The sequence below is a fragment of the Apodemus sylvaticus genome, chromosome 3 (assembly GCF_947179515.1).
Source record: "Apodemus sylvaticus chromosome 3, mApoSyl1.1, whole genome shotgun sequence".
Lineage (NCBI taxonomy): Eukaryota > Metazoa > Chordata > Mammalia > Rodentia > Muridae > Apodemus > Apodemus sylvaticus.
The window spans coordinates 68,862,521-68,888,411 of NC_067474.1; the positions used below are offsets into that span (position 1 = coordinate 68,862,521).

Here is a 25,891-nt window from a genome sequence, read left to right on the forward strand (position 1 = left end):
TTCCAGGCTGTCAGCGTAGGCGTTGCCAAGAAGATAACAGGGATTTGCTAGAAAATGCAGTTCTGATTCTAGCAACTTCTTTATTAACAATTACTGTGCAGAGGACCCTTCTGTGGTTTGAATGCCAACGCTGGGACCCCTGTTACTGTCATTTCCAGGGATAACAGGCAGGGCTGATACAATTCTAGCAAACATCAGCCTCTCGGAGTTCATGGCTTTTGAAGCTAAGTATTATTTATTTCCTTGGTCATTCTCTGTCCTTATTGGAGGCTGGTGGCAGAGTGGTGCCAACATTTCCCACTTTCATCAGCTTTACCTGTGCCAGCGATGTGTCAAACAAGAGGTGAATCAGCTTCGTCGGGGCCAATGGGTCTCAGGGAAGTCAGAGTCTGTCACTGGAGAACCCTAAATATGGCTTGTAAGCCATTGGCTACTTCACATGATCCTCTCAGAGTCCCTGTAGAGATGGGTAATTGATTTTATTTCTTCTTTTGCTTCTACTAAAGGCTATTTGTGACCTCTCACTGAAATGCTCTATAAAGAATTATGACCAGGCTCCATAGAGAGGAGTGCCGTTTTCAACTAGTAATGTCTGAGAGGGGTGAAAAAGGAGCAGTGGCAGCACAGTGGGGGTCACAGGCTGGGGACAGATACCATTGTCTCCAGAAAAATAACCAGTCGGTGCCCTGTGATGAACCAGAGGCGCCTAAGGGTGAGACTCTTGAATCCTTCCACAACAGTTTGTTACTTTCTTTAAGTTTTCAAGCCAGGGGAGAAGTATTAGAAAGAAATGGCTGAGCCTCCAGTCGGTTACACTATAGTAATGGCTTGACTGTACGAGAGAGAGTTTTTTCCCATTGACAGTGCTGATCTTTGTCCTTTACTGGTCATGCCACCATTGTACAACTTAACCTAGGTGTCTTCTTCTTTTTTCCATTAGAACAAAGGTTGTTGTCTACCAAATAGCCTTTTTCCTTACCATTAAAGTCATTCTCCTGGACTAGAAGTAGGGAAGATGTCAAAATGTTTATGCTCTGCAGCTAAAGTGAAGCAGGGTGCTTTGTGACCTGTGAATTCTGAGACGCTTGCAGGATTTACCATGAAAGATCCTAAGGGAGGCGCATGAGAGCATAAGTCCCTGTGCATACACGGGGCCCTTCCTGTCATCAGCTCGGACTTGGAACCGTCATCCCTTTAAATGTCAAAGCAAGTGGATACCAAAGATGGGGACAACTTTGCTCAAAGAAAGTGGCATCTGATGGCAAATGGGATCTGTGTGGCACTGGGTTTGGTTTATAAGAAAGCTATTCAGGACACACAGGATCAGGGATCAAGACCAGTTTCTAATGCTTCTTCAGTTCAAGGCAAACCTAGATGTGGGATATTCTGTCTCAAACAACCACCAGCACTTCTAACAACAGGTAGGTCTCTGTCCCTTTTCAGGCTTCTGAATGGTTTTCTGAGACCAGTGCAGCCATCTTGAGATGAAGACCTAACAGCAGATGGATTTAGATTCTGACGTCACTGAGCTGCAATGTCACGCTGGAACCGTCTGCCTGAAGACTGCTTGCTATGTGAAAAAAATTAATGCTGCTCAAATCAGTTATGGTCATGTGTCTTATTGCCTAGAGCCAAACCCCATTCTGATTGATGTTTATATAGAGAAAATCATATCGACCTTAGAGGGCGTTTCAGTATTATTCCTTCTAAGAAAGCATACAACTCTTGTAGCATGAAAATGTGGCTGCTGCTTTCTGTTCATGAATTCTGTGGATTTGGAAAGAGAACTGTAACATTGTCTTGTGCTCCTGTAATGTCCACACCTAAAGAGTAGATGACAAAAGGCATGGGTACCTCCACTATCAAGAGCTGGAACACGTAAAAGTCTTGCTCTGGTAGATCTGGTAAGCGTCGGCTCATGCCTTACCTTGGATACCTATGTAGGAATTCTCTATGCGGTCTCTTGAACTTCCTCACAGCATGGTGGCTAAACCCTATGGATGTACACCTGCAGAAAGCCATAGGGAAGCCATATTGTCTTCTGTAACCTACTCTTGAGAATGGTCATGCTAACTTCTGCTGTTTGTAAGCTCATCCATACCCAAGAAAGGACCGTAGACTCCTCAGTATAAGCAGTGCCAGGTGGGAAATGGAGGTAGAATGGGAGGTATTTTTGCAGCCAGCTTTGGAACCAGTATCTTCACACATGCTCACTTTGAGGAAGAAATAAGAGCATTATGTGGTGCCCCACATGTCCATACCATCTAATTCTTTTTCCTCTTACCTGTGTCATTGTCCAGGCACATGCCTGGGCATCTCTTAATACCATACTTGTTTTCTGATGGACTTATTTCCCTGACACTCTCATTTTAAGCACAATAGTAAAGCCTTACAAGTACTATTTGTCAGGAACTAAGTCATTAACTGGCTCTGACTAAATCTGTGGTAAATCAAAATTCTCAGCTATCTTGCCAGGACAGGTTTCCTTTAAGTAGGGAGGAGATTTTTTTTTTTTTTCAAATCAGTAAAAAGATAAAGTTTTTCAAGATGATTTTGAATCCAAATTTTCCTCTTTTTAAAATTTTAATTATGCATTTGTTTTGTGTGTGTGAGTATTTTGTCTCCACATCAGAAGAGAGCATTGAATCCCATGGGACTGAAGTTGTGAGTTGCCACATCAGTGCAGGCAATTGATCTCAGGACCTCTGAAAGGGCAGCCTCACTGTAGAGCTTGACTACTGAATCCCAAATCCAAAACTTTTTATTTAGATATTTTCTCTTCAGCCAGGAGCTGTACCGAAGATCTCATTTTCTTGGCCAATATCTTAATGACTGTGGCCTGAGGGATATTATTTTAAGAAAACACTTAGTACCAGGAACCACCTAGTACACAATTTATAACTGAACTCTATGTTTTGGAGTCTTGCAAATAAGAACAATCTTCCTGTATCTTTATGTAAGCAAAGATAAAATCTTGGAGAGGATCTGCTAGCCAGCTTTCTGTCATTGTAATGAAATGCCTGGAGTAATCAATATTTAAAGAGCGATGATGTATTCTGGCTCACGGGGTTGGAGTTTCCAGTCCATGTGCTCTCTCTGGCCCTGTTCCTCCAGGGCCTCTGGTGAGAATGGCAGATGAGAATGGCTGTGGGTGGGGGTATGCTGGAGCCAAACAGTTTTTCTCATGGCTGACCAAGAAAAGAGAGAAAGTTGGTAGGAGCCCAAAACCTCCTTCAAAGGCACACCTAGTGATCTAAGCCGCCCTTCCAAACTTCCCCCCTCTTTATTTATTTAATATATATAAATACACTCTAGCTATCTTCAGACACACCAGAAGAGGGCATCAGATCCCATTACAGATAGTTGTGAGTCACCATGTATTGAACTCAGGACCTCTTAACTGCTGAGACATCTTCTCTAGCTCCCAAACTCTTACTCTTAATAGTCCTCTTAACAGCACATCCCTGGGGGGATCCACCACCATAACATGCACTGAGAATCCATTGAAGATCCAAACTACGGTAGGATCATTCCCCAACTCACACGCCCTAGAGTCGTCTGATTATTTTGTCATTGCCAGAGAATTAGTAATCAACACACTTTTGTACAGATTTTATTAATCCTTGCCAAGGCAATGCAAATGAATTTATTTTAGACATAAACAGTATCTCCTAGAGCTTGAAAATGCTTTCCACTTCGTGTGTCCATTCAGCACACATAATGACCCCTGCTATGTTAGGCACAGAATCAGGCACTGAGGTATAAGAGAACAACCGCTCATCGTTGGAGAGCTGGGGTCTAGTGAAGAGAGAAGAATGTAGGTCCACCCCTGCACCTTTGCTCCCTGTCTGCCTCTCTCACTCTGGGGTTACATATATATAGGTGTGCTTCTCAAGCTGTGTGCTGAAAAGGATGGGAAATATTTTAAGCTCTATGGGAAACCCTAGAATTAAGGGATGAACAAAGAGAGAGGAAACCTCCAGGTTAATTTCCCTATTCCCTACATGCTAGTGGGACAGTCATAGATATAGAAAATGTGTATACACACACACACATACACACACACATACACACACATACATATATATATATATAAACGCCTAGTGGGAACATCTACATTTAGAAAGATGGAGTAGACTAATGATCCCAAATTCGTCCTAATAGTGACCACTAAAACCTCTAGAATTTATATATAAAGCAAATACAAGAGCATTCTAAAAGAGGCAAAAACAGCCCAGTTAGGAACTTTGAGATCCTGAGGAATGACATGTGATATGTTCCTGGAGTTTTCTTTTGTTTCATGTATCCCAGACTTGGGGCTGAATGAACTATCAACCCAGACGCACACTGAAGAAGCAGTCATAGCCAGACATCTGGCCGAAGAACCAGGAAAGGACAGGCCTGCAGGAACTTGTAGACAATAAGCACTGTGTTCCAGGCAACTCCACAGAGAAAGGCTGTGCACCTCCAAGCCACTCACTAGCAAAGACACAGTCTTCCACTCCAAGGATTACAGTTTTCAAATTGAGAGCAAATAAATGTTCAAGTACCTTATGAAAGACAGCAAAAAGAATATAGAAAAACAAAATCTTTTAAAAAACTACTTTTTATTTAAAACTTTTTACATATTTTGATAACATTCTTCCCCAGCTCCCAACCCAACTCTTCTCAGATTCTCTGCACAACTCTCTTACTCTCATTGTCTATCTTGTTCTCTCTCTCTCTCTCTCTCTCTCTCCCTCACTCAAAAAAATATATGTATATATATATATATATATGTATGTATGTATACATATATATATATACATATATATGTTGGTATATATATATATATATATATATATATATATATATATATATATATATATATATATATATATATGTATATGTATACGTATATGTATACCAAAAATCAAAATAAATAGAAACCCAATAAGACAAACAAAAAAAAATAGAAGCTATTCAAAAACCATAAATATGTTTTGTATTGGCCATTGGCTAACTACTCTTGGGTTATGAGAGCTGCCCTGAGTGTGGTTGACATATCTAGCTACTCCATTGGAGAAAACTGATTTTTCCTGACACAGATGGTATCAGTTGCAAGTAGCTTACTAGTTACTGGGTGGATTTTGTATCCACTTCCTCTTCTCAGTGTGCAGAATGTGTCTGTTTGACCTGTGCAGGTCTTGTGTGTGCTGTCTTGGCCTCTGTGAGTTCACTTGGGTATTACTTCTCTTCAGGGAACTAAAACCAGAAAATAAAATCCACTCACATTGTGAACATATCAACAGCTACACTGACTGCAAATGATCTAAGTTTAGCAATTAAAATGCAGAAATGGTTAGACTTGATTAAATAACACAATCCAATTATATGCTACCTCAAAGAAACTCATCTCAATAATATCAGGCAAGTGAGAGTAAAATGAACCAAATATTAATCCAAAGAAAGCAGGATCTGGTGTGTTAACATTAAAGTAGAGTTTGGGACAAAGGAAAGAGAGACAGAATGGGACACTATTTAATGGTAAAATCATCAATTTGCCAAGAAGACCACAGTCCTAAATTCATGAATAAAATATGAACAAAATTCATGAACAAAAGAAGAAGAAATAAATAAAGACTAGGGGAGAGGGAAAGGGAGTGAGCACAGACTTGAAAATATGTGAATTAAAACAGACAAGACTGAGAGGAGAAGCAGACACATCAAGGCTTAGTTATATTTAAAACTTCAAAGACCTTATTTCAATAGCAATAGAGCAATTAGACAGAAAAACTGGTAAGGTTACAGAACAACAACCAAACCAACCAAACCAAATAAGAAATCCCAAACCAACCTCACAACCTCACAATCAACACACACAGACACACACACAGATACACACAGATGCACACAGTCATTCACCTACTGCTTCACAGTCACACAGACACACACACATTCACACATAACACACACACAGACACACACAGACACACACAGTCATTCACTGAGTCATAGTCAAACATAGACACATACACCCTCACACACAGACACACACAGATACACACTCAGTCATTCAATGAGTCACAGACACACACATACAACACACACACACACAAACTATTAACCAACAGACTCTACCAAAAAAGCCAGTGTATACTATTTCCAAAGGCCAATGCAATATATTTCAAAATAGGCCACATTCAGGGCTACAGAATAACCTAGACAAATTTAAATGATTGAAATGATATGGTCTGTGTTCCCTAACCACAATAGAATCAAACACAAATTAATAACTGAAAGACAACTGTAAAAATCTCCAAATGCATGACACTAAGCAACATATTTCTAAGTTATTCACAGGAGAAAAAAAATTAGTTCGTAGAAGTAAATAAAAATACAATACTCTAAAATATACAGGACACAACAGCAACTGCTCTGGGAGAGAACTGTCTATCACTGTCGGCTTATTCTAGAAAGGAGGATGGTTGGCAAGTTGGCTCAGCCATTTAAGCTCGCCCTCAAGGAAAAAGAAGAAAAAGAAGAGACCAAAATAAAACCAAAACAGAGCTGGGGAGATGGCTTAGCTGTTAAGAGCATGCCTCAGTTAGGGTTTTGTTGCTGTGAAGAGACACCATGACCAGGACCACTCTTATAAGGGCAGATATTTCATTGGGGCTGGCTTATAGATTCAGAGGTTCAGTCCATTATCTTCATGGTGGGAAGCGTGGCAGCATGCAGGCAGGCAGACTAGAGGAGTTAAGAGCTCTACACCTTGATCTGAAGGCAGCAGAGAGACCCTCATTCCACACTGGGTGGAGCCTGAGCAGAGGAGCCTCAAAGCCCACCCCCACTCCTCTAACAATGTCATACCTCCTCCAATAGTGTCACATACCTCCTAATAGCGCACTTCCTGTGGGCCAAGCATATTCCAACCACCACAGAGCACACACATACTGTTCTTCCTGGATCCACGCTGCTTTCCCCACACATATGTCAGGCTGCTCGCAACTACCTGTAACTCCAGCTCCAGAGGACCCTGGGCACTAGAACTCACGGACATAACACATCTCCGCACATAATTAAGATAATAAAATAAATCCTTTTGAAAAAGCAGAAAAAGGAAACTGAGAAAGTAGGAACCAAACAACTATAAACAAAAAAAGTGACAAAGAAGCACTGTTCCAAAGATGCTCCCATAAAACTGGCAAATCTCTGACAACACTGATAATAAAAAGAAAAACTGCTGATACCGGGACTAAACATTACAATAACTGAAGTGACAATGCAGGGCTGTTATGAATAGCTTCTCTTACATGATTGGACCATGTAAATACCCTGGCATGTACATGTACCTCTCCAGCTTGCCACCATGAAATGTTTCTGCGATCTTATAACAAAGACATTGAAATCATAGTCTTAAGCTTTCCCTGGAAGGAATTTTCCTTGTCCAGATAGTTTACTGAAAAATTCGAACAACTGTATAAAGAAAAACGGTATCAGTCTTACACGACCTTCAAGAAAACAGGAAGGGATACCCCTCCAATCAGGGCACAAAGTACTGACTGTCCTGACACCAAAATCAGACATAAGAGGGCAATAGCTCCTCCGAATACAGCTGACAAAGTCCTCAACAAAAATATTGGCAAACAGAATTCATCAATATATGAAAAGAATTATGTGCAATGAGCAAGTAGATTTATTCCAGGAAATATAAAGCTTGCTCAGTATCTGCTCATTCAACCCAGTGGCCCACTTGACAAGGTGAAAGAAAAGTCATGAAACAGGAAAAGAATTTTACAAAATCCAACTCTTGACTCATGACTAAACATAAAATGTGAGTGGTGTGGCTGGAGAGGTTGACAGTGAGGATGTGTTCCAGTATCCGTGCTAATTGAGCTGTGGGCATGGCTAGCTGGAGCTGAGTAAGCCCCACTGGTCAACTGGTCTTCACCTAGCTTTGCCGGGTGAGCACGTGGGAATCGGTGCTGGTAAAGAGGAATTCGGAAGATTACCTTGTCCTTTCGATTACCTTTCGATGACCAGGTTTCTTGAGAACAGTATGGAGTGTGAGAAATCCTCCAGGATTTGCCTTTGTGGAATCTGAAGATCTCAGAGAAGCAGAAGATGCAATTCGAGGACTGGGGGGCAAGCTGATCTGTGGTTCTCCAGTGAGGGTTAACTATCAACAAGCATGCCTCAGAGATCTAGTATTGATAGGCACTGCCCGATGCCCCTTGGATCCTAATGATGCTTTTGCCTGTCATTGCTGTAGCCATTCAAGAAGCAGGGAAAGATAAATGACATTCCCCGTCCCCGGGAAGGTGGCACTCTCACACAGCAGGAACAAGGGGTCAACATCACCATCTCCTGGACAATCAAGGTCTGGGTCTCTTTTGGCTCTTCATAAATTAAGGTCAGCTTTCACAGAGTCTGGTTCAAGATCCAGGACTACTTCATGTCCAAGAAGCAACCAACCAAAATTCAGATCTCTGTTGCTTCAAAGGAGTCATTCCGCATCAGGAAGACCACGCAGAAGTGAAGTCCTGGAGGAATGGACTGAAGTCCTCAAGTTCACCCTTTTGGAAAGAGTAGCTTTGTTTATATTAATATAAGGGACTCGTTTTGTCTGGAAAATGCAACCCAGAAAGGATCTTCAACCATCTAATCAAAATGGATCTGGATGATTACTCTGTAAAATTCAGAGCAGTAAAATATTACTTTTGTTGAATGTATTGACATCTTATGGTCTGAAGATGTGGGCTTTATCTGGAACATTTATATGAAATGTTTCTAACTAGAAAAAAGGGTAAGATGTGATAGATGCACACAATGGAATATTAGTCAGCCATAAAAAATGCAATTACCTAATATACAGGAAACTGATAACTGGAACTGAAGATAATCACAGTACATGACTTCAGACAGACTCAGAGACAGGTATAGCAAGCTATCAATCATATATACAATCTAGATTTTGAAAATATGTGAGATGTGAAAGTATAAGGGGGCTATTTTGAAGAAAGGGAGAAATAATGGAAATATGTGGTGTATATATGTTTGAAAATGTCAGAATGGAGTCAACTTTTTTATATGCATAATAAAGATTAATTTAAAAAACTGATAGACTTCTGGTCTCCAGCATGATAAAAAAGTAAAAATGTGCTATGAAAAAGAACCCTAAAACAAATTTAAAAAAATAATAACAACAAGAAACAGTGCCTAGCAAAGTAGGTATGAAAGGGATTTGTTTGAGTTGGTAGTCTACACAAAGCAGTTAACAATGTACTATCTGTTGATGGATGAGCATTTCACCCATGACAAGAAGCTAGCCATCAGTTTCCCTCTTATTTGATATAGTCCAATAAGGATGGATGAAACAAGCTAAGAAATGGAAATACTGGGCACTGGAGAGTTGGCTCAGCGGTTAAGAGCACTGGCTGGTCTTCCAGAGGATCTGGGTTCAATTCCCAACAACCACATGGTGGCTCACAACAGTCTGTAACTCCAGTTCCAGGCGATCTGGCACCCTTACACAGACATACATGCAGACGAAACACCAATGCACAAAAGATAAAAATGCATAAATATTTTTTAAAAAGGAAATAGAAATAAAACTTAGAGCAGCTAGAAGAGTAAAACTGTCCATATTTATAGATAACATAATAATTCATGTAGAAAACTCAGTAAATCTTCCATCCTTAATCTCAGATCTGGTGCATGTAAAAATCACCAGCACTTATTTATTTATCTTGGAGATATTTATTTATTTATTTATATTTTGAGTGTTTTCCTGGGTGGGCTTATGTATGCCTGGTGCCTGAGGCAGTCAGAAGATGGTGTTAAGTCCCTTAGAACTGGAGTTGCAGACAGTTGTGAGACAGCATGTGCATGCTGGGGGAGTGGAACCCGGGTCCTTTGTAAGAACAGTGAGTGCTTTTAACCACTGAGCCATTGCTCCAACTCTCTTTCCAAAATTTGGTGTGTGTGTGTGTGTGTGTGTGTGTGTGTGTGTGTGTGTATGTGTTAAGACAGGATCTCACTAGCCCTGGATGGCCTGGAATTCAGCTGTGTAGACCAGGATAGCTTTGAACTCAGAGACCCACCTGCTTCTACCTCCTGAGTGTTGGAATTAAAGATGTGTTCTACTTTACTCATCTTAAAGAAGTGGAAGAGGCATTCAGATTACTGTTTTATTTCCTTATTTTTATTATGTTAATTTATTTGCATGTGGAGGCCAGAGTTGGTTTTCTCTCCTTCTACTAACTGGGCCTGGGATTGTTCTCTGGAGACAGGCTTGAGCACAATCACCTTTTCCCACTGAGCCTACCAGTCCTTCACGTGCATTTCTAGACATTAATTATGAACACATAAACATTAAACTTCAAGATGCAGAATCTTTAAAGGTGCTCAAAACTACTCAGGTAAATCCAACAGAACATATGACGGACTTATGTCTGAAAATGCACATTGGGGATAAATATTAAAAAGGATACAAATAAATGGGTCACGCCTTGGAGGGCTCAGCATAGTTAAGAAGTTCATTAACCAGATCAGTATACTGACTTAAGATAATCTTTACCAAAATCTCAGTAAGGTTCTTTTGTAGAGATAGAAAACTCTCCAATATCTATCTATCTATCTATCTATCTATCTATCTATCTATCTATCTATCTATCGAGCTCAAAACTAAAAGCTCAAAAGAACTAGAAGAGCTAAGAAGTCTCTAAATTAAGATAGTCACGTGGAAGGAATCTATCACTGTCTAATTGAAGCTCATCATACTGAGGTAACAGTCAAGACTGTGGAGGTTCAGGGCAAGGATGAACACCAGGGCCACCAACACAGAGCAAAAAACCTGTGCACAGAGTCATGCAAAACTAGGTATGCCCAACTGAATTTTGGTAAAAAGGCAAGGCAAGTTTTGTTTTATGTTTCTTTTCCTGAGACAGCCTCTTACTTAGATAGCCCTGACTCGCCTGTAACTTGCTGTGTAAGCTGGCTTTAAACAGAGATCCAACTGCCTCTGTCTCTGCTAGGATTAAAAGTGTGCCCCACCATGTCCAGCTAGTTTTTTAAATAAATATTGCTCAAGCCATTGGATAGTCAGGAACCAAAAATAAAATAAAACTTAAGGTTCATACATAATACCGCAATTAAAACAAAATAGATCATAAGTTTAAAAGTAAAATATAAAACCATAAAGCCTTCAGGGGGGAAAATGAGAGAAAAGCTTTGGCGTCTAGGGTTAAGGAGCACATTGGGGATGTGAAGGTCAAAGGTCATTCCTTCTGCAGAAGGACTGGTGGATGAGCTGGGCTTCAGAGAACTTCCACTTTGTTTTTTTGATCCTGGGGACAGACAACTAAGACACATCGAAAGAAAGAAAAAAGTTGCCTGACAAAGAGCTACCTAGAATATTCAAAACTCAACAGTAAAGACAAAAAAAAAAAAGATCCAATTATAAAATTGGCAAGAAACATGGAAAGACATTTCAGCGCAGTGGGTTCACAGATGGAAAGTATGCACATGGCGGGCGCTCAGCATCATTAGCTGTTAGAGAAATACAATTTAAAGCTGACGCTGGAGCCACACACACCTATCAGGACAGCCGCGGAGAAAAGCAGACGAGACCAAATGGCCGCAAGGAGCCTCGAAGTACGCACGGTTGGTGGAAATGGTCGCTGGCAAGCCACTCTCAAGGACTTCGGCACTTAAAAAAAAAAAGGAAACATAAAATACCATATGACCCAGAAACCGTACTCTAGGCACTTAGCCCAGAGAAATAAAGACGTGTACTGATACAGAGATCCCTCTGTACAAGTCCTGGTTAGGTTAGGGTTTTTTTTTTTTTTTGTCAACATGACACAAAACTAGAGTCATTTGAAGGAAGAGGAAACTTCAGCTGAGAAAAATGTCTCTGCCAGATTGGCCTATGGGCAAGCCTGTGGGGATAATTTCTTTATGGTTGAGGTGGGAGGGCCCAGCTCACTGTGGGGGGTGCCACCGGTGGGCAGGCCCTGGGTTGTATGAGAAAGCAGGTGGAGCAAATCACAAGGAGAGAGCAAGGCAGTAAGCACAGCTCCTCCCTGGCCTCTGCTTGAGCTCCTGCCTTGACGCCTCCCTGACTTCCCTTCGTGATGGACTGTTAGTGGGACAGGTAAACATGGAAGCTGAAACAAACCTTTCTCTACCCAAGTCACTTTTGGTCGTTGTGTTTTATGACAGCAATATAAATCCCAGTGACGACTGTATAGTCATAATGACCAAAGATTAGAAACAATTTTCATGTCCTTGAATGCACAAATGGTTAAGAAGCAGTAGAACACTCATATCTTGGGATATAACTGAGACATGAGCAGGTCTACCGGCACTGGCTGCAATGTGATGAGTCTACAGAGAATTGTCTTGCACAAAAAGAACCAGCTTGAAAAGTTACCCATTGTTTGATTCTATTTATGCACGTCTTGAAATGATAAAATTATTGAAACAGAGAACAGGTGTGTGGGTGGCTTTTAGGGATGAGGGAAAGAAGGGACGTTGTGTGTGTGTGTGTGTGTGTCCACACTGAGAGCCTGCATGCCTCCACCACAGAGCATGAAGAATCCTTGTGGAAATGCCCTGTCTTGCCTAGATGATTCAATATCCTAAGAGTATGGTGTTGGTGTGCTAGTGTTTTCACGATTTTACCAATGAAATGAAAGGCTCTTTCTGCACAATTTCTTGCAACTAGATTTTTTTTTCTTTTTCTTTTCTTTTTTTTTTTCCCGAGACAGGGTTTCTCTGTATAGCCCTGGCTGTCCTGGAACTCACTCTGTAGACCAGGCTGGCCTCAAACTCAGACATCTGCCTGCCTCTGCCTCCCAGAGTGCTAGGATTACAGGCGTGTGCCACTATCACCTGGCTCTAGATGTTATTTCTACAACCATATAAAAACTAAAGCTTTATTTAAAACAAACAAGCAACTCTGAAGATCCAGTCCAACCCTTTCCCACCGAAGACTGGGAGCTTCTGATCTTGGGCATCCGTTGCCCTTTGGCCTCTTCGAACTGCTGGATGGGCAGCTTCTCGAGAGCGTTGCCTCGATGACTAATTCCAAGGGCAGGAAAACCTGAGTCCAAGTCCCAGGTCCTCACCATGGCTCACCCCACACTTCAGCTGCCGTGGAAGGAGATAAAAGGAAAGCATGCCAAGGGACAATGCAGATGTCTCCTGTAAGAGATTATCTGCAGAGTGATGGTCAAGAGAGAGGGCTGAGAAGGCTCTTGATTCCAGAGTGTTACAAGGGCGGGAAGAAAGAGGAGGGCGAGCGACCCGGTGCACAGGTTCAGAGAAAGGACTCAAGCAGCAGAGCAAGGCTGTTCAAGGACACTCAAGTTTCACCTCAGCGTGTTGGGTTTTATTTGTTTGTTTTGAGACAGGGTCTCCTCGGGAAGCCCTGGCTGCTCTTGAACTTGAGAAGATCCTCCTGCCTCATCCCCCAGAATGCTGGGATTGCAAGTGTGCACCACCCTGCCTGGGGACATTTCAGTTTTCTTCTTGCAAGAAGAAAGCCAGCATGGATCCAGGATATCAGAGACTACTTAGACAGGAATGCAGGCAGTCAGAGCAGAGGCAGAAATCCTACTTACTGAGGTGTGAAGAGCCTGTAAGGAACTGAATTCGAGAAAGCTCAGATGAACCATGGGACGTGTGTGTGTGTGTGTGTGTGTGTGTGTGTGTGTGTGTGAAAGTGCATCCATGTATATATGTCTGTGTGTGAGTATGTAAGACTGTGTATAAGAGTGTGTGTATGACCGGGCGGTGGTGGCACATGCCTTTAATCCCAGCACTTGAGAGGCAGAGGCAGGCAGATTTCTGAGTTCCAGGCTAGGCTGGTCTACAGAGTGAGTTCCAGGATAGCCAGGGCTACACAGAGAAACCCTGTCTCAGAAAAAAAAAAATGTGTGTATGAGTGTGTATATGTATGTGAGTGTGTGTTAGTATGTGTGTATGAAAGTGTGTGTGAGTGTGTGTGTGTGTGTGTGTGTGAGTGTGTGTGAGAGAGAGCATCTATGTCAATGTGAGTGGCTGTGTGAGAGGACGTGTATGGGAACGGAAAGGTGGTGACCCAGGCATAAGGAGCTCTCTTGGAGTGGGGTGGGGCATGTCTGGAAATGTATGAGAGTGTGTGCATAAAAGTCTGTATGTGCATGAGAGTGTGTGTGTGTGTGTATGTGTGTATGTGAGTGTGTGTTTTTGTGTGTGTGTGAGGGTGTGTGTATGGGTGTGTGTAAATAGCTCGATCAGTAAGATCACCATAAGCCTAAGGAACTGAGTTTGATCTTTAGCAAAAAGACCAAGCATGTCAATATGCACTTGTAACCCCAGGGCTGGGGAGACAGGGACAGATCACTGGGGTTTGTTAGTCAGCCAGCCTAGCCTAATTAGCTAGCCCTGGGTCCGAGTGAGAGACTTTGTCTCAGAAAAAACGAAATGCATGGCACTTGAGGAGGAAGGACACCTTAGATTGTCCTCTGACCTCCTTACCACACACACACACACATACACACACAAGCACCCACATCCGATAAAGAGAGAGTGGAGGGGACAGTGGGAAGAGTCCTTTCTGTCATGGTATCCTAGCATGTCAGAACTGATGAGAAACTGTGACCCTCCTGAAGATGGATCGGCACTGTCTGAGGCAGAGCCTAAGAGTCTAAAAGCACAGTGGAAACATCATCTATTAAGAATGGCTTGCAAATTGACTCCCATCCAAAAAACAGGTGGCAGCTTTCGAGACCGGAAAACAAGTCGGAAACCAGAGAGTACTTGCCTATGGGTGAGCATGATGGACTCTTTTAGTCTATCCTATATAAATAGCCCGTAATGGGAGCGTAATTTTGAAAATGGAGACATTTATGGACGGCATAATTGGAACAGAAAGGGTGGTGACCCAGGCATGAGGAGCACTCTTGGAGTGGGTTGGGGCATGTCTGGAAATTTTTTTCCACTGTGAAGTGGGTCTCTGCTTCCCTGAGTTGATACCAAACATATTTTGTTCTGAGGGTAAAATATCACTTTGTGCTTCATGGAAATGTCTGTAAGCATGAGCCTGCTTAAGCTGCTCAAGAAGCATGGGGGAAAGCAAAGGAAAACCACAACTACTAATCCTGAGGGAAAGGGGGAGTCTTTCAATGGAGAGCCCAGTAGGTGAGCGTTTCCAGGAAGTTCTTGGGCGCCCTAAGGACAGCAGGAAGCATCTCATCAACTTCCCCAGGGAGGATGGATCCCAAGGCTTAGAACAGGATTTAGTGAGAATCTTAGGAAAGAGTAAGAATAAGTAGTCAGTGGAAGGGAGGCACCGAGAGGCGGAAGGCGTGGATGAAGGCAGCAGGTGCAATCCTGGGCCTACATTTGACTATAGTGTTACACACTGTCCAAACACAGTTGGCAGGACTGGTTGTCTGAGGACAAACAGAGGGGCCCAGCCAAAGGGCATCTGGTGAAATTCACACGATCAGGGAGTAACCCACTCTAATAAGGTCGTACTTAGCACAGGCTGGCACCACCCATTTGAGCTTATGTATGTGGGACAAAAACATCCAGAAAGACTGGGGCTTGTCACCAAAACACAGGCGCACAGGCCTCTGCCACCAGCAGTGGGCTGCCATTTGTAGTCACCCTACTGGCCTATTTCCGTTTTCTGGGTTAGGACTTCTAGTGATGTCTGTGGTGACCATCAAAGGAGAGGGAATTTGTTATATTCTGTTGAGGAAGTTCCTGTGAGACAAACCGGTTCAGGATAGGAATATCCACCATCCTTTCAGAACAGAAATGTGAGAAACAGTGCCTTCCCTCTGGCTTGATCTTGTGTGAAGTGTTCAGTAGTTCTGTCCCTGGGTGTTTGCTACCAGCACAATAGCACCACGACAGCCACAATCTTTGGTGGTAGGTTCTCCATATACATTTGATAAACACATGAGGGCAGAAATACACAATTAAAGGAGGGATTTACTGTGTGTGTGTGTGTGTGTGTGTGTGTGTGTGTATAATGTGATATAGTTACTACTGATGGATTTCACATTTGACTTGGAATGTCCTGGCAGCCACGGTAGAATGGTAAATGTGTTGAATTACTTATTTCTCACTGTCTGGAAGAACAGACCCCATTCCCTAACAAATTCCAGAGCAAACTGATGATGGGCCCTGCACTAGCTTCTGAGGTAATTCTGCAGCAAATATAGCAATAGTTTTATGGCGACTAGTTTATGTGGCTGGGCAGAGCTCAGTGGTAAAGAGCATGTGCAGCCTCTTAAAGACTTCTGGTGCCTACTCTCTGCAAGGACCCAGCATGAGATCTTTGAGCACAATTCAGAATCTTTTTCCAGTAGGAAGACAGAGTGATGGGGTCTCCTTGCTTTTTGGTGATCCAGCAGGGAGTTCAGAGCACACTGTAGAAACACTACACATTACCACCACCATGTGGCATCCAACTGACTGCCGACCAGAAGCAAGTAGAAAGAGACTTGAAAACTAGAGCTAGTCCTGAAATTGCACAGTCTTTCTTTCTTTTTCTTTTTCTTTTTCTTTTTCTTTTTCTTTTTCTTTTTCTTTTTCTTTTTCTTTCTTTCTTTCTTTCTTTCTTTCTTTCTTTCTTTCTTTCTTTCTTTCTTTCTTTCTTTCTTTCTTTTTGTTTGTTTTTTAAGACAGGATTTCTCTGTGTAGCCCTGGCTGTCCTGGAACTCACTCTGTAGACCAGACTGGCCTCAAACTCAGAAATCCGCCTGCCTCTGCCTCCCAAGTGCTGGGATTAAAGGCGTGTGCCACCACTGCCCAGCTGTGCAGTCTTTCAAGTTACTCCCAGCACTGGTGTGCAGACTGAGGAGCCAGGGGAACCCAGTCTGGAGATGTGAAACTGAAATCCCAGAGCTCAGAAGGGTAAGATAGGAGGATTTCAAATCAAGGCCAGCCTGGGCTTTGTAACAAGATGCAGCTTCAAAACCAACAACAGGGTGTGGGAGGCTGGTTGGGTGTGATGGTTAGGCCTTTAATACCAGTTTTTGGCAAGTGGAAACTGGAGAATTAAAAATTCATCATATTTAGCTACAGAGGTTATTTAAAATCAGCCTCATCTACATGAGACATTATTTCGAAAAAAACTAAAACTAAACAAAGCCCCCAAATCCCCAAAGGCTAAGAATGTGGCTCACTGGGTCTGAGCCCCAGAACAGAAAAACAAAGTACTCCACTACCACCCTTACATGCATTACCATTTAGCAAATGAGTTAGCATAGCTAGAGATCAGATTCTCCTCCAAGGACCATAAAACATTTACTCTTGGTTGCTAACCTTTTCAAGAGTACAAACAAAACCCTCAGTTCCTTAGAAAACGCCCACCTGCATCTGATGGTCCTGGAGCTCTCTCTTTTCATGGTTTCCCAAGCATGAGATAAGATGCTTGGGCAGTTCTGCCCTTGGGAATGTTGGCACTGGAAAACTTACATTCTTTCATGTCTCGACCAATGCCATCATTCTGCTCCCTCCTTGGGATCCCCTATCTCCATGGCTTTCCCCTTCCCACTCTTACCCACCCCACCACAAGGTACCCCTGTCCTTCATCTTCCAAGTTCCCACTCATCTTGTGACTTCTATTTAAAAATCATATCGTGTAGGAAGCCTTCCTTTCCTGGACACATATTTCTACAAGGTTCGCTTGTGGTCAGTTCCCTCCTCCCCTCCCCAGGCCTTCCTGTTCACTAGAACCACTGAAAGGCCTGTGAGGGAGAGCAGACACTAGCTGGTCTCTTTCCCTCTGTCTCTGGTACTTGCTATGATTCGCTGTACATGTCTAATCAACAGTTATCAAATGGTTGAAAGATTTTCTGGCTTGCTGTACGACACGCCTGAGAAACTTGAGGACCAGAAAACTTTCACCTGAGGTTCAAATGAGGGCCTTTCAAGAGAGCCAGCCCCAGGAATGAAATAACAAGAATGCACTGACTCTTCATGAAGTTTCTGGCACCGAGCTAAGCGCTATTCATCCGTTATCTGGGTCAGCCCTCATCAGATGACTATGAGGTCATTTTGAAAGCAACATGCCACCTTGGAGTTCCTGCTTTCCCACACCCTCACAGTCTGCCAACAAAATACACACAAAATACATCCCATCTCTGTCCTCTTCCCTAAGCCTCTGGAATTGATTGCCCAGGTAACGGCAGACAGCACATGGTGACCTAACTAACACCTCACCTTCTCCCCTTGGCCTGTGTACTGGCTGCTTTTCTTACACCTGGGGAAAACACTGAACAAAAGCAACTTAAGGAAAAAGAAAGAAGAGTGATTCGGGCTCATGGTCTGAAAGGGTGTGGTCGTCACAGTAGAAGAGTCACAGTGGTGGTGACTCTTTGGTGACATGAGTGGTCACAGCTCTGGCAGCAAGAACGTGTGGCCAATAGCTCACGGCTCAGCAGACCAGAAGCAGGGTCAGGCTCTAAGCCTCATAGTCTTCACCCCAAAAACCCACGTCTTCTACCTGGGCTTCAACTCCCAAAAGAGCAACGATCTTTCCCAAACAGTGCCACCATCAGACGGCCGAATGTTCAAGGAACACAAGGCACATTCCATAGGCACACTATCTACAACAGCACCTCAAAAATTCCCCCCACTAATGGCCAGAGAGACAGTTTGTCTATTTTCTAAATGTTATCTTTGTGTATTATTTGTGTATGTGTATGATGCCTGTCCATATGTGTTTGCATGTGTGCACTCACATACAGTGGTTTGACTTTGCAAGTCAGAGAGCATCCTTGGGTGTCTGTCTTTAGTATTCTACCTCATTTGAGACAGCATCTCTGTTGTTTATTTTTCTACCAGGGTTTCTCTGTGTAGTCCTAGCTATCCTGAAACTCACTCTGTACACAAGGCTAACCTCAAACTCAGAGATCTACATGTCTCTGTCCTCCATTTGTGGGGATTAAAGGCATATGCCACCACAAGAGACCAGCATTCATTATTCTTAAATGGGAGACCTGGGTAGCTTCCTTCTGTGATAGTTCCAATCCCCCAGACAAACTGGGCTATGAGAAAGCACCCCTGGCTCCATTAATTTGAGGAATTATTGAACCAAGTTTCTAATGGCCACACCTACCACCCAGCCCAAGTGAGGAGACGCTCCAGTACCTCCAACTGCCCTTGGGAGCAGCCATCACACAGCCCTGTTCCCTGGGCTCTGCTGGGGAGAATACTGTCCTCCCTGCTTTGGAGGAAGAGCTGGGGAGACGGTGATATGTGCAAATGTATCTTGACTGTAACTTGATGTGCACATAGGGGTCTCTACTGCATGAGTTCTGAGAGCCTGAGGTCATGTACAAAGCAGGCAAAGTAGTGCACGGGACTCCTGATCATGAAGTGCTACCCTGGGTCCATAAAGGCCCAGCAGCAAGAGCAGAAATGGCCTCTCCCCAAATCTCAACATACTTGTCTGTAAAATGGCCACAGTAAGCCCCATAACACAGCTCCTGTATGTTCAATGACCAAACGATAAAGCTGAGGAGGGAGAAGGCAGAAGGAGATCCAGTCCCAGTCTTCCTTCTAGAACTGATAAAACATGTACAGGGGCAGGGATTTGAAAAATATTAATATTCCACTTCCCTACTCTGAGCTGTTGCATCCAATGTACCTGCTCACCCATTATCCTTATGACAGCTGATGGATCTCAGCTCGACAAGGTCCTATTACCATAATTACTCCCATGAAGGTAATTAGGCAGATGATAGCCAAAAACTATAAGGTATGAAGGCTCAGAGATACCCTGTTTTGTATTAATAAGTAACACTAATAAGAAAAACAAAGACGGTATTTCAATTTGTCTAATATTTCGATCCACGTTGACATCTCTATCCATTATTTGCCTCTTCTATGAAGTGGCAAAGGTCATTTTTTGATCCACCTGCCTTCCCAAGCTCTGGCCTTGCCAGTGTCTGGATTTAAGATGGCCATCATGTGGGAAGAAAACATTGTACCTTGTCCCATTGGGGGACATCATTGGTTTCTGCCTAACTTTTTTCTAAAGAAGAACTGGTTTTCTCAGAAAACACTACTTAGGGCTGCTTTCCAGAATCTGGGAGAAGACTCTAGCACTGTTTAGCACAGTCCATTCTTAGAGCAGTATGGTATAATTGCAGACTTGAGGAACATGAATCTGAGGTATCTTAAGACTCACAGCCACACAGAGGAGACCTGGGCTCCCCATTGAGTCAGCACTCAACATAGGCCTTGTCTTCTCTGGGAGGAGGTCTCTCAAGGACAGGACCACAGGCCAGACATCAGCCCACAGAAGACAATGTCACCACGAAGCTGAAGGAGCAGATGCCTAACTGCTCAGGAAAGAGTCAGGCTTCCTGAGGGAACTGATTGTGCTCACTCTCAGGCTGAAGGGCCACAATTATTCCTGTCTGTCCATGCCCTGTTTGCCCCTGAGGCTGCATGTGCCACAGACCAGCTCCTCAGCGAGTGCTTGGTTGGTGGCCCCAGGCCCAGCACACTACGGCCCCCTGACCTCCACACGCCATGCCTCGTCTTGCTCAATTCTCCACTTATTGTGCCATTTAGCAGCAAGAGAAGAGCCATGGCCTGCCCTGGGGAGTGTCTGTGGCAAGAGCAAGCTCTGAATTGATTTTTAAGATTAACTCTCATCCCCAGCTGGGAGGCAGCGTGCCTTAGAACTGAGCAATCTTCCTGGGTTTCCTCCTGCTTCAGAAACACCTTCCTCTGCTAGGTGTCTGGCAAGGCTGGATTGGTGGGTCTTGGATGATCTTTTCTTGACACTGACAAATAAACTTCCAACATGAATGTACAAGCAGGTGCCAAGAGGGCTTCTAGTGTGATCTCACCCCACGAATGCTTCATCTTTGCTATGTAACCCTAGGCAAACTGCTTATCCTTTCTGAAACGTAGGTTTCTCCACTAGAAACAATCAATACCTCTCTTTGCATAGGCTTGAGAAATTAGAGATAGTTTGTGTGACGTGCCCAGCTCCATAAGATTTCAATAATATGGCTGATAGTCACTACACAATCCCCACTCCCCACTCAGGGCTATTTTCTCCAACAGGGTTATTTCCATTTTCATCAGTAATTATATAAAATATTATGGAATAAGAAGACTGCCACATATTTGAGGCCAGCCTGGTCTACTTAGTGAGTTGCATGTTGGTGAGGGCTGCATGGTAAGATGATGTCTTGAAAAGCTAAGAATGAACAAACAAAGCAAAACAACAACAAAGTAATGAGAAGCCAATGAACAAATACTTTGACAAAGAAAATTCTGTTGTTTCCATAGTGAGAGCTCTATACCTTCGTGATTCATCACTGACTTCCTCGTCAAATGTATCTACCCATCCCTATTTATTTATAGGGTCCACACTAGCTGACTTCCCTGTATAACCAAGAATGCCCTTAAACTTATTCTCTTGCCTCTACCTCTCAGTGCTGAGATCAAAGGAATGTACCACCTCCAAGGTGTTGAGGAGCGAGCCCAGGGTATGGTGCATTCTAGGCAGGTGCACTATCAACTGAACTCCATCCCCTGGTTCCCATCTCACTTTTAGATGATCACTAGTCATTCAGATCTCCAAAAGGGATCCAGAAATTATGTGTAGCCATCTTGTAGACCAGTGCCAAAGCTCTTCCTCAGTGCTGTGTAACTTGTTTCCTCTTGCAATCATCCATGTCCTGTCAGTGTGCCCTTTGTTAGGATCCCTCTCCTCACCTAGTTAGAGAATTCATAGTCACAAAATGTCTGTTGGGCGTTGATGAATGCCATTGGGTCATGTGTACATTCTTCTATTCACCCCAGATAGGAACACTGGCAACAGACAGAAGAAATGACACGTTCTCAGTGACATGGTAACACTGGCTGCATCTTAGAGGTGCAGTGCCCTTGGCCATATCTAATTAGCTTCATAATTGCAGTGACAGAAACTAAAGGCAGGAACTAGAGACCATGGGGAAGACCTCACTTTCCATGGCTTGCTCCATTTTCCTTCTTTGTTTGTTTCTCTCTCTCTCTCTCTCTCTCTCTCTCTCTCTCTCTCTCTCTCTCTCTCTCTCTCTCTCTCATTTTTTAAGAGGGGGCAAACAGCCCAGTTGCTGGGATTTAAACTCAGGACATCTAGAAGAGCAGTCAGTGCTCTTAACCACGGAGCCATCATCTCTCCAACCCCTTACGTTCTTATATAAGCCAGGATCACCTACTGGGAGTGGTACCATGCAGAATGGGACAATCCCTCCCACATGACAACTAATCAAGAAAATGACCCCCCACACACACACACACACAGACTTGTCTATGGGCCAGTCTGATAAAAGAAACTCCTCAACCCAAGTTCCCTCCTCCCAGATGACTCTTGTTGTCATCAAGCTGACAAAAGCTAGGCCACACACCTAGTCAACAGACTCTCTAAGGATGAGGCTCCGCTCTGCTTATTTGTCATTGTGCCTAAGGAAGTGTGAGGACCCTTACACTTAAGTGATGCAGCAGAAAGGACTTTTGTCTGTGGGGAGGAGCGCATGAGCACATGGGAACAACAACCGCCATGCAGAAGCACCTGCTACACGGGAAGTACCCTAGAACCTCAGAGAAAGGCCTATTTCTTAGTCAGACTGCGTGTGTATGCAATTCCAAGTATAGAGCTCTGTGCCACAGAAATTGTGCACCAAATGCTCAGGTTGTGTCTATATTTATTTGATGGGCAGAGGAAGGAGAACTTGACTTTGACTGGAAGGATTTTGTTGTATAGTAATAGATACCTTGATACCCATGGGTTTGGTGTGTGACCTACTCAAAGAAGATGCAGAGAAATGCCCATTTACCACCGCTAGAAAGGGCCGAGATGGGCCAAGAAACAACTGCATCCAAGACCAGCTTGAGTCTATTGTAGTTCCTTACAGGAGCATGGAGGAAGGATCGCTTACAGGTAGGGCAGCTGCATTATTAAAAGCCCGTGGAAACCTCATCATTCGAGTCCCCTCTACAACTTGCATGCAGCTGTACCATAGAGTCTATTCTCTCTTAGCAAGCTTTTGCTGTTTGAATAAGCTCCTAAGGGCTCTATGAGAGTGTTGTGAGTTCCTCTGCTTCCTGAGTCTAAGTTTTGCCAGCTTCCGTCCTCCCTCGAGGAGAGAATGTTTGAACTGGGAGAGAAACCATGTCCTGCAGTATTGAAGGTAGAGAGCTACAGATCTGAAGTTCATTTGCCACCCAGCTTAGCTCAGTCCATAGCATCAAGATCAACGAGAGACCTTGTGTCAAAAAGTAAATACGGGGAGCAAGACAAAGATACTCAAAATGCTCAACAAGTGTGCATGCAGCCCCCCCACATACACAAGTGCACACACCCACACTTATATACATCATGTTCCCCACACACATACATATATGGGGGCATGGATTTTGAAAACAGAAAGATATAATGAAAAGAAAGTAATGTTTAGACTCACAATGTGCCTGGTAATCTTTATATAATCATCTGTTTAATCCGTACAACCACCTGAAGTAGAAATTATTATTCTATCTTCATTTTTAAAAAAATGTTGTGTAATGCTGAATAATTTTTCCCATTGCCCTGAACTATTGAACAGAGCCGTCTTCAAACTGGAGTCTGATTCAAGCTCAGCATTCTGGCTCCTTTGCCTTTGTTTCTTTCCTGATGTATGTTGGCATGGTTCTTGTAGTTAAGAATGCACGTCTATGTAAATCAGGCTCTACCAGAACACATAAAAGAAGGCATACATCTCTATCAGGAGGTTGGACTGGCATTTGAAAAGAGATATGGTGCTACAGAGGCTCCAAAGAGTTAGCATTTGCCCCTCACCATGGGCGCTGGTGGGTGGGGCTGGCCTGGAAAGATTGCCCCAGGGGAGGGAAAGAATACACAGGCATCCACCCTGGCAGCGACAGCACAAGTGAAATGGCAGGGAGGGCGAAATAGTGTGTAATCCAGATGGATTGGAACAGCTGCTAAGACCCCAGTAAAGAAAAGAAATGGGGACTCATAATATGGCCACTGGGTATCATTTTATACTTCTCCTATAATGTTCTGCACCCCTGGGAACTGGGGCGAAGGAACAATAGTGGGCCTTGTTGAGGTAAAAATGGCCAAATGTCAGCTGCTAAGGATTAGCAGGGGTGTTTTATGATTGGGATGGCCGACTCTGAGGCTTCAAGTCTAGAAGGGAAGTCAGGATGAACCATGAGAACAGGAAGGATGGATGATAAAGAACAAATGTCCGTGCTGAGTGGGGTAAGAGGATGCCTTCAGCTGCAGGGACCAGGAAACTCTAAAGGAAACTAGTTTCAGTAATGATAAAGTATGTGTGTCAGCCTAAATGACAAGCACTCCACGGGTAAGACACATTGCTTGAGTGCCGGAAGGGCTCTGGTTTCTTTAATTCCCAGGCTAGTAGCAAAATAACTACAGAGGCTATCTCAGAAAGTGCATTATCCAGAGGAACAATCAGACTACCTTTTTTTTTTAAATGTCTTTTACTAAGAAGAAGGAAACATTTCTCAAAACCACCAGATTCCCTCTCATGTCTCATCAGGCAGAATTAGGTCACCTCACCACCAAGCACAGCAGAAGAAAGAGGTTCCCATGACTGACATCAGGAGACGGTAAGACTCAGCTAAGTGGTCCTGTAAGGGAAAAAGGAGAGACACATACTCTCTGACCATGCCATTGGATGTCCCCCATCCCCAGTCATGTCCTGACACTTTCTCTCAGAAAACAGACGAGCTGGGAGACAGGCCTCTGCCCAGGGTCCCCACAGCGCTGCCTACTCCGAAGCCCCAGATCTTTCTACTGCTGCTCACTGCAGACTCTCAGAGCAGAGTGCAACGACAGACGCCATGCCCAGAGAAGAGATTATGAGTGTTCAATGCCCTTCATTTCTTTGAAGTGTTACATGCTTGGTTGGTTTCAATGAAGCCCTTCAGGACTGAAGACTGAACACTGCAGTTGAAAGCGTAAAAGGGAAGACCAAAAAAAAAAAAAAATCAAACCAAAAAACAACAAAACAAAACAACAACAACAACAAAACCCTCAGAGTTCCCCAACAAGACCAATAGGCCGAAGGAAGGTGGGTAATCTAGACACCGTGGACTCATGGAAAAGGCACATGCTGGGGCTGGGAATGCGGCTCTGCTGTCAGAGAGTTTGCCTAGCATGCACATAAGACCTTGATTTCCACCCCCAGGACCCCATAAAACAGAGCATGGTTATTACAATGTAATCCCAATACTTGGGAGGTAGAAGCTGGAGGATCAGAAACTGAAGTTATTCTCAACTATACACTAGGTTCAACTCAAGGCCAGCCTGAGCTTTGTGAGGCCCTGTCTTGAAGATGTCACATGGTTTGAACTTGTGAGGGAGGGAAGCGGGGTGTCTTTATTATTGTTTTCTTTTCCTCCTAATCTTACTAAATAAGGACTCGGTTCTCAGCCTAGCAGCTCTCCCTAAAGAACCTCGACCTCATACATCATCCTACATAAGGTGAGGACTTGATGGGATTGTGTTGTCGCTTCCTTGAGCATCTGTAATGTGGCTGGCCTCAAGAGCGACCATCTGGTCATTCCAAAATGGAAAAAGGAATCAGGAACTACAGAACTTGAGCTGTTTGTCTAGGGTAGGTAGAAGATAGAGTCTTGAACCAAGATATTGGCCTTCCAGACCAGTGTCACATCCCCTGAATTTGAGGATTGCTATCATGTAGTTATTGACAAAAATTGGTCACCAGCCTGGTGTGATGACTGAAGCTCATAATTCCAGCATTCAAGGAGCAGAGGCTGAATAATTACTGTTTATTATTGAAGGCCAGCCTGGTCTATATAGTGAATTCCAGGTTAGCAAAACAGATATTGTAAGACCCTCATT

The 25,891-nt window shown here is 43.5% G+C and overlaps 1 pseudogene; it reads left to right on the forward strand.

The window, feature by feature from the left end:
• The first annotated feature begins 588 nt into the window (after nt 1-588).
• On the forward strand, nt 589-8,594 carry LOC127680249 (serine/arginine-rich splicing factor 7-like; annotated as a pseudogene).
• Nucleotides 8,595-25,891: the final 17,297 nt, after the last annotated feature.